A 10,678-nucleotide genomic window follows, 5' to 3' on the forward strand; every position below is an offset into this window, starting at 1 on the left:
GCTAGTACTGTCAGTTACTCCACTGGATCAGCTGGCAGAGGTCTGTCCTGCGTATCTAGGGAATCCAATCCCTTTGATTACTTGAGTTAGTGTCTTTATAAGCTCCATGTTTGCTCATCTAGAAAATCCCACATGTTGATATGTTTACAGCTGGGAAGTTGACTATTCTGTTATCCATATAATAATGAAAATGCACACAAGATAAAATAAACAATATCTTTTTTTCTAGGAATTTGATGTTTTTTTAGATGCTCCACTTCTCAGCCTTAAAAGTCACTTGAATTTAACAAGTTAATAACCAATAAATAAGCCACTTCTTTCCAGCTTCCAATGAACATCAATTCCACCTTCTTCTGGGTATCTCCAATGCATTGAGGAGCTCTATTTTTATTTCAGAATATTGATTATTGAGTAGATTATCCAGGCATCTAGAAGACTAGAGTATGCACATCTTATAGCCCAGCTATATAGCTTTAGCTTACTGCTGCTAATGACCACCCCTCCTGTGATTTACCAACCATATGAATCATTCAAGGAAGAAGTATAATGCCACAAATTTGTTCCACTTTCCACATGAACAAGCACAGACCTGCACAAAGAGCCCTTTCATCCCTGTCAATACGCAACCTAGAGTACAGTCTGACCCTAGGAAAGTGTTTTGAATGTGTTTGCTGAGCTGAATCTGATAATAAACTTTAGAGCTGACTCATTTCAAGGTTTTAGAACAGAGCAAGAGGATCAGTGTTTCAGGATTACATGGTACTTTGTATACCAACTCAGACAAGAAAGAACACTAGAGCTGTAGCTTTGTGGGATGTCAGAATTACAATGTACTTATTCAGTGTTCTGACTGGTAAATGAAAGAGCTTGAACTGGAACTACTGGAACTACTTCTGTTGTTCAGGACTGTTAATGTCCTTCCCCAGTCCAAAGAGTAGAAATGCCAGTACATCTGAGTGCATTAATACAGAGAACAGAGAAGTATTGCTCTTTACAACACCCCCAAAAAAAGCCAGGGAAGAGAATTGCCTGAGTTTCAGAGAAATTGAAAAGTGAAAGATGTGGATTTGTAAGGTTGGAGAAGGGTGGCTTGTTCTGTAAATTATGTAAATGGAAGGACAGATGGAAAGCATTCTTGAGAGCAGCAAAGAAAATGGAATAACGTAGGATAAACCCAAACCAAACAGGCAGTTAGCAAAAGGCATCAAGCTGGACCACATGGAGCCTGTAGAGGTGTCTGTGGCCTACAGAGTCAGGGCTAGTTCTGAATGAAAAGGATGAGAGGTTTTCATTAATTGGGTGGAGACTCGGGCAGTGTTGTTTTTATCAACACGAGGTAAGCAACAGATTCATTACAAGGACTAGAGGGAAGTCTTCTGTGCCAGCACAAGATCCTTCATTGATAGTTTAGTTCTTATAAGGGCAGTTTACGTTAATGGATTCAGCTACTGAATGTTTGCCAATGAAAAATAATTGTGTCGAACCCAGACAGACAGCTTGGGCTGTAGGCTTGACATTAGGCCCTTTTAGAAGCGCTGCGTCTCCACCTGAGCTGCTGCTGCTGCCGCAGATTTCCCCACATGGTGTCACTCTCGGGCAGTTTTGTCAGAACTGATCTTTGCCAACCGCAGAAGGGTCATGAACTCCAGATAGCAAGCCCATATACAGAGCATCACTTTGTTTACAGTATTGTTGCTGTATAGTGAGGCTTGGACAGCAGCACATATTTTCCTGGTTTTTCTTCTTACAAATAACACAGTTTTTATATAGAGAAGGCATTAGACCATCTAGTCTATTCAAACCTAATGCTCCCAACCACACCGCAGGCAGCCAGCAGAGAATTTACTGAAGTTATTAGGCTATTTGTAGACTTCATTGTTTTCACTGCACAGTGTGGCCTGTTACTGAAATTACTATACATAAGGTAAATTACTTTAGTCAGGAGTTCCAGGATAAGGCTCTTCATGTGTAATAATGTGTTTCTGCATAATTTTATAAAACTGGACAAGATCCAAAGTTCCACTGCAATGCACATTAAAAAGACTCAAAGACATGGCATCTTCATTGCTTGAAAAGAGAATACTGAACATCCTGCTTTGGTCAGCCTGTTAATAGTGGGAGGAAAGGTGACTATCTATTTGCTTAGTGCCAGTAGGCTCCACAAAGAATCGACAAGCTCTATAAACACTGATGTTCAAACAGCAAGTTTAAAAAAATCTGTATGTGGCTAGTCATGCTGAGTCAGATAATGGCCCACAAGATGTCTAGTATTTATCTGACCTATTCTTTATACTACCTTTCGTTTACCTTCATGTTTTTACAGAGACTTCTCATAAATTACCCGCTCAATTAAAGTCTCACCTTAATTACTCATGAGAAGAAAATCAACAGTAAGTGGAATGCAGCTGTGGAACCAGCAGTCAGTGGCAGTATTACAGAATATGCGATGGCATGAGTTATGTAGAGAGTTTATTCATCTTCATTAAAGTTGTACTGAGTCAGCACCAAGGCCACATTGAGAAACTCTCTCACAGGACTTCTCTAACTCATAGGACTTCTGTAGTCATCCTATAGGCACAGCTATTTACAGGATAAGAGTCCAATAGCTGAAATATTTGCTAAGAACAGAGGTCCAGTTCTGCAAACCCTAATTAAATGTTGAATAGCTAGAGAAATAATTCCAACTTTATTAAGAATTCCTGGCAACCAACATTATATGCTACTGTTTCAGAGAGAGGAACCCTGAAATCTGAAGTCTTTTCCATGACATTTTAGTTTTCCCCGTTATCCAAAAAGATATAGAATATCATTACATTTTATATATCAGACTCTTTTGTAAGATATTATCCTGCACATACACATGAAGTTCAGCTAGTTAGAGCAGCTGGATTCTAAAACCAGAAGCCTCACAGCCCCATGTCATTGGCCAGCCATACTCTGTTTCAGGGCTCCATCCATTTGCCTCCTGATACTTCAGGTATCAATATACAGTTTCATACAATTTTTAATCACTTTGCGTCAATGTTTCCATTGATCATTTAAAGAGAAAGAAGAAAGAGTTTTCCTATAATAGCGGTAAGATCAATATTCACTAATTCTGTAGTATTGTCACTAAAGTTAATTTTGTTCCAATTCTAAGGTTAGATTTAAGAACTGCATTCTTCTGAGACTTCTTTTCAAGTAACAACACTGCTTCTGTAATAACAACTCATCACTCTGGTCATAATGCTTATTACAGAATCCTAATGCAGCTTACAAGCAATGTTATTTTGTAAAATGTTTTTGTGGTGTTAGGTAAAATGAGATACAGTATTACTTTTGTAGTAGACATTGAGACCTATGTAAAGAAAAGATGTTCATAAACATCTAGATATTGTTGCAGTATTGATTTATTTTAATCTTTGCACATAAACCAAGGAGTGTTACTCATTTGTTGTGACTAAACAACAGAACAACAGTATTCCTAGTCCGTCACATTATCGGTAAAGTTATGGGATAGCTACTGTACTTTGATAATATTCACACAATAAAAAAGAGTTATCATTCTACTAGCTGTTCCTACAAGAACTACTTTTTTCCTAGTATCTGTGTATCATTACAGTGGAGTAAACTATTAGGTAATGTATGATACAAAAACACTTGATGGAAGATAAAAATATCTTATCTGAGCAGCTATTTGAGGAAACAACATTTTGCAGCAATCACTGCATGTTTAATAATGGAAAGATATTTTGAAAAGAGGATGTTGACCCTCTTTCTAGTGACTAAAATTTGAAGTAGTCTGAGCAATGGCAGTATAATAGTTTCCTGTTCACGTAACAGGTTTGCACAACATAATGTTGCTGATAACGCTAACTAATAAAGTGTATAACACCTAAAGGATGTTCATGTGTCTGGGAATTCCCATGGTCCTTCCTGTCTACCAGTAAAGGGTAATTGTAGGAATAAGACAAAACTAACATCTATGGGCTAATCATGCAAACTGTTATTTGTACAGTTTACCACTCTTCATCCTGTTGACCTGTGAACTTTACACTTCAAATTTCTGTTTTTAAATAGTCAATTATGTAGCTAGTAGTAATCCAGCTTTCTGTCAATACTTGGCTCAGAAAATAACTAACATGCCATAACAAAAATTATTTTAAATTTGATTCTGTTTTGTGTATGTAACTGTTCTAGGAGAGTTAGAGGCAAAAGGTGATTCTGCTCTGTTTCTGGCTTTTCATTGAACCCATAGAAACCCGTAGGTCAGGTAGTGGTCTAGCTGCTGTTGCTGAAAGTGGAGTATTTTGAAGCGCACCAGGACATACCAGCAACTTGCACTCAGTGTGCCCCCAGACGATTATTTGTTTGTAGTAATTTGATTGCTCATTCTTGCAGGAAAAAATTGCATACGATTGGGGTTATATGTAGGGATCTGGCCGTTAGATAGTTTCTCCCTTCTTCTGTGCCTCACTCACTGCTGTCAAGCAAGTATCTTCACCTCTCCATGCCTCAGTCCTGCCTCTTGTTTGATAAACTGGGAGCAGCTGTGTTCATCTATGCTAATAAAGCACTCTCAGATCTATGTATAAGAAGCAAGCTATCTTTGCCACAAATGGCTTTGTTCATTATATTAATGTGTTTATGGTCTGCTATGGACCATATTCAGTGTAAGGAGAAAAATATGTATATTGCGTATAACTTTGATACTACCCATGTAACAAGATTGCTGAAGTTCTAAAAATAGTGGCCAGTGTACATCAGTTTTCCTATTTCCAGCTGTTTTATTTAAAAAATTTCAAATATTCAATTTTGTACTAGGAAAATAGGCATCAAAACCAAGTATATTTATTTTAGATAATGTAATCTGAATAAAAACATTCAACTGTGATATGTTTCCCCCAGGAATCAGCTATCTGCAAAGAAGCTTCAACATTCACATCAATGGGAGTCACAGCCGGAGCCAAATTTCTGTTAAGTTCTTTGAAAATCATTAATAAAACCGATACTTTTGTATGCCACCTCTCTACAGAACAATGCAATTTCCATTCTCACTAAGACACAGTCCCAGAGAAGTATATATTATATGTATATCTGATGCTTTGAGAAGGACAATAACTACAAACCAAAGAATTTTAGCATGTGTGGTCTGCATTAGTTATCACTCTTCTTCTAAAATGGTTATGAAACAAATGCTGGGGTCCAAAGTAAATAGTGTTTCAGCTATTGCTTAACAATGCATGTCATGGATGTAGCCTGTTAAAAGGCACCTGATCAGATCTGTGGGAAATAGCTGCAAGATTTTTTTATGTGTATTAACAAGCTGTACTCCATGTTTCAGTTCTTGTTACTTTGGAATGTGCTAAAGCCTTTGTTTAAAATTAAAAGCATGAAGATACTTATTTTCCAAACGTGGTAAGCTGCCAGCGTGGACAAGGCAGTGTGTTTCTTTGTACCTTATTTTTAAAGCTCTTCTGTTAATATGTTTGTAAATCAAGCCACTAGTCACGTCTTTCATGTTGCAGCTTGCTTTTCAGGCTTTTCCATGAGAACACAATGCCGGTACTTTAGTATTCTAGAACACTTCAGATTTCTGGAAGTTTTGATAACTGGAAGGAAGTTCCTTATTGCTCATACTCATGTTTGTTGCAAGTTTTTATAATTTAGAAATCCTCATGTACAAATCTCACTTCCTTCCCTCTAGTGATCAGTGAAGTAGCTTTTTAATACTGGCTGAAGAGTTTTATTTTTCATGCCTTTTATTTTTCTTCTTTAGATTCAGTTAATATATATCATGTGGCAAACAGTGCTAGGTGTAATAGAGAAAATCTGGTGGGATATAGAAAACAAAACAACTGATGTCTCAAAAGCTCCAAGGTCAGAAGCAAAAGCTTCTGCAACAGAAAAGTTAAGGAGAGGGGGATGGAGAGGAGACATGTGCCTTGAGACAATGATCTTAAGTGCTTGGGTCATCAGGGAGGAAACAGGCACTCAGTGTAGACAGCAAACTTTCTCAGACAATCTCTTGCTATTTTTTGTTTCTTCTTACTTATAATATGGACAGAATGAATTCAGAAATCTCATGAGTCTCACTTCTAGTCCTTGTTTCAATGGCAAAATACAGAAACAGACCAAATCCTGTCAGTCTATTCAGAAACATTCAGAAAGATTGTAAAATATTAAACAAAAGAATGGTAAGGTTTGGGGACAAAACCAAAAGTAGGCATTCAATATGATTTCCATCTGTCATTGCTCATTGTGGTAAAGGGGAAAGTAAGATGTGGAAGAAGATACACTGGCTGTTAATATTTGCTGTCCTTCCTAATGTCTCAACAAATCAATTCTGTAGCTGTCACATCTCATGCCTCAACCTCTCCAGACATGGAGACACCTTTGTCAGACTGTCCCAGTTTTCTGGGGTTTGTGTATATTGATTCAGGGACTGAGTTAGGCATACTGTTATTTACCAATGCCATCGAGTCTTTGATGGTCTCAGAGTACAGACCATACAATAATAGCTTCTGAGATAGTCACCATCTCTAACAGTAGTTACTGTGTATAAATTTTCCTCCTAAAATGAAGCTGATTGAATAATGATTTATTTTACTGATTCAGTCTTTTCTTCTGTTTATGAAATGCCAGTAACAATTTTTTTTTATGTTGACTTATTCAACCAATACTTTTTTTTTTTTTTGCTTTTTTTACTTTGTTGATGACCAGTTCTAAACCCAAGTTGTCTGTTCAACTGTGACTGGCTGAACAAAAGTATGTTACTGTTTGTTTCTGATGATAAGAGTCTGAAAAATTTTATGGAACAAATACTGAACAGAGAGTTTCATAATACACATTCTGCACTGGTAAATTGAAATGCTCAAGTGTTCTTGCATATAAAATGAATGCAAACATGAAAAAGGTAAATTGATTAATTTATATACTTAGCTTGCTGATAATAAAAAGCTTATGCCTTGCTGATAATAAAAAGCTTATGCATTATTTGCCCTGTGCTTTTTAAAATCTGATTGGTATATGGGTAGCAGCACAAATTAGTAAGTAATTGTCAATATACTGCATATAGTTAGTAACAACGAGGAGGTAATTGCCTGAATTGTCTGTGTTTAAACATTGATGACAGAATAATATCAGAGCCTGTTAAATAAAACTGTATTTATAGTTAAAAACTATAGTTAAATAACTAATTGTTAAAACTATATTAAAACTAATCATTGATGCCTAACATATTTTGACTCAGGCCTACCCACTTGCCAGCATCTTTTCCAGGGATATACATGCCCGTTTACAAGTATGCCATGATCATACATTTAACCTGAAAGTAATGGTACTCTGAGGATACAGGTAGCCAGATACTCATAGTTTCAGGGCATTACTGAAACCCAATGTAGCAAACCGGTTGGTAAACACAGGTACACACTATGTGGCCACATTCACCTTGCATTATTCTCTAAACTGAAAAGCAAATTGTTAGGTCACAATATTGTTAACCTTCAGTATGAATATGAACAGCTGAAACAGCAGTAACTAGGGGTGGATACATGAGCAGACAATGGACAGATGAGCAGACAATGCCAAACTATCCGTCTATGCTTTGATTCACAGAAGTGAGTGGGCCAGGCACAATGAGAGATGGGCAGATTCATTACTTTGTTTCATTCTTCTGAAAGGAAACAATATAAGGAAGACAGAAAATAGAATATGCAACACATTTTTTTTTGTTTCCAATATACTCCTTTTGTGTTTTACTTCAACTTTTTTAGCCTGTTACACCAAATTTGGAAAGAGAAAACAAGTGAAAAGTGGATAAAGGAGAAATGGGTGATAGAGACTGACTCATCCCTATTCACAGCTCCTCACAGATGGGGCTTGCATGATTCAGGTGGTCTAAATTGGGGATGCCCTGTTGTTACAGCCTGTTGGACAGACAGAAAATGTCTCTGGAACTGCCAGGCTGGAATTTTTACAAGAGTTCCAATGGACTGAAACCACCTGTAATAAGAGATGAAGTGGACAAATATACTCAGTAAAGTCTAATAAAAATAAACCTTGTGTGTATGCTTGTACTTGAAGTTGAACTCTAGGCTGGCAGTAATCAGCCTGTTACTCAGGGACACTGCAGGTCAGCAAGACCTCAGAAGGTAATATGCAAAATGACTGCAAAAAGATTATTCCTCTGTGCACCTCACATATGCACAGCAGTGCACCCAGTTGGCAGAGCTGTGTCAGCGCTTCTTAGCAAACACTGTGCATAGCTCCCACAGGCCCAAAAGTCACATTATGTCTATATCCGCTGCATTTTTCATTAACATGTGTAGAACAGCTAAGCTGTAATACTGTAAAGCAGTAACACTGTCCTTACCCAAACAATAAGTACTTTACTTATCTTCCCTCAAAATACCAAATAATAGTGGGTTATATAATAGCTTTTCCTCAATGCAATCAAGCAGCCACCTTAACAGAAAAGGCTGCAAACACCAAACTAGACTAAATTCTATGCTCATCTATGCAATGATGGGGCACAGTACAAAAAAGAGTGTTTTCCCTGCTGCAAGGGTCCTTCTGAGACAGAAAAGGGACCCCAGAATATATTCCAGGGCTTGACTTTGCCTCTCTGAAAGGGAGTAGAAAACCATTCCTCATGCTCCATCTCCCCCAAGCCATAGTGGTTTGATAATGTAGGGTGTGGTCCAAAGTCTGGTAACCTTGGGTACTCTAGCTGAACATACATTTCATGAACTGTATAAAGTGAATTTGCCATGCTACTTGTTCTGCTCTAAGGCTTTAAGAGGATGCCAAAATGAACAGGCAGGAGCAAACCCCGTATCTTGAAGACAGACATACAATATGGTCCATGTCTGGTATCAATGATGTCACAGAAATCACAGAAGCAAAAATTTTAATTGGTAAAATGGTCCCTTCCTTCTTCACCAGAAAGCCAGCATTTTCTCTAAAGTTGAGTCTGGACCAGTTTTGATCAAGGTGATCTGATCAGGTTTTCAGCACTTTCCCAGGGTATCTGTTTGATAGCCAAAATATTATTCTTTCATTAACCTGCAGATTATTCCTGGTCCTAGAATTACTCTAGTATCTTTTTCTTTCCCATTCTACTATTTACTGTTATGCTGCTATTCCATTCCCAGAATTGTCAGTAATCATGTTATTCCCTCTGTCAGTTAGTTGTTGACTGATTTAGGAAACAGTGTAAAAATGTCTAAAGTAAATAATGTAGTAGAGAGTTATGCAGTATCTTCAACGCTTTTAAACACACACAAAAAATATTTACTTAACAATCATCTCTAAAGTATATTCTTCAGAAAACAGCTGCTTGAGTCAGTCTTCCCTGTTCATGGCTTAAAATTAAAACAAAACAATGTAAAACCATAAAACTGGAAGCAAGAGATGTCATTGACTCTCCTTCATTTACACTATACAGAGTCCAGCCTTGTTCAATTTAATGCAAGGGTTTATTCCTCTGAAAAAATCATGACTGCCAAAAATAACAACTTGATGAATGATGATTAGCAGTAAATACAAAATGTTTATATTATGTTATGTATGTAGCCCTTAAAAAGTCATAACAAAATTGAGTCATTGCCTTGACTAACTTAATCAGACATAGAAGATGTCTCAGATGGAGGAGGTGGTGCCGTGGAAAAGATGGAATAACAAACATAAGATGCAGCCTCTTTTCAGATATACACTAAGGATGATCACAATCGTTATCTGCTTTGCCATTAGCAGGACATTGTTAACTGAACACACTATGAGAGGCTTGAGGAGCCATATGTAAGTAATGCTGGCTTCTGAAAAGCTCTATTTCTCCAGCAAGGACAAAAACGTCTTTCCAAACTAACAAGGCATTTTTATAAGTCAGTCCCTACGGTACTTGGTTCACTACAGACTCTGCAGAAGATGCAATGCCAAATTCATCCCTGGCATCAGAACCAGTGGTATTATCTGCAGGATGCAACTGATGAAACTTGCAAAGGATAATCCCCTTTGACATACTCGTGTGATGCATTTTAAGAAATATAGTTTCCTAGATAATGCAGAGAATGGGGACATGAAACTCCTCGAACTCCATCTCCCTGAAGACACTGAAGGGGATACCGTTTCATTCTGAATCAACTTGAAATGTAAGCAAATGGATATTAAATGTTTTGATTAATGAATATTTCAGTGTGTTTTTTTTCTGACTGAAGATGACAAAATATGGTATTTTGTCATTCTGGCACTTACTTTTTTCTGAACTCTGTGAAAATGTCAGTATTTCACTTGTGGTAAAAATATAATATATGTTTTAATGATGCCATTCCCCATTCTGATGTTTGCATTACTGGGTGAGTTGACATGGATCTACTTTGTTTTAATAAGACAGCAGCCAAAGTATTTTAACAGTTAAACATTCATTAAATACTTCTGTTAATACGAGAATGTTCTCAATGCACCAATGAAATACTATAAGCAAAATTGAAATTTTCACTCCAGACATGTTTCTGTAAAATAAAAATATATTAATTACTCTCTCTCAAAGTCTGTGTAGTCTGAAACTTAATTGAAACTCCTCTCTGCCAAATGAGTCTCAGATTTTGAAGGAACTGTGGATTTGCATTTGAGATTTCAGACTCTAACTGTAGCTATTTATTAGAAATTATCCAGACACCACTGGAAGTGCGTTTCAGAC

The sequence above is a fragment of the Gavia stellata genome, chromosome 10 (assembly GCF_030936135.1).
Source record: "Gavia stellata isolate bGavSte3 chromosome 10, bGavSte3.hap2, whole genome shotgun sequence".
In the NCBI taxonomy this organism is placed as follows: Eukaryota; Metazoa; Chordata; class Aves; order Gaviiformes; family Gaviidae; genus Gavia; species Gavia stellata.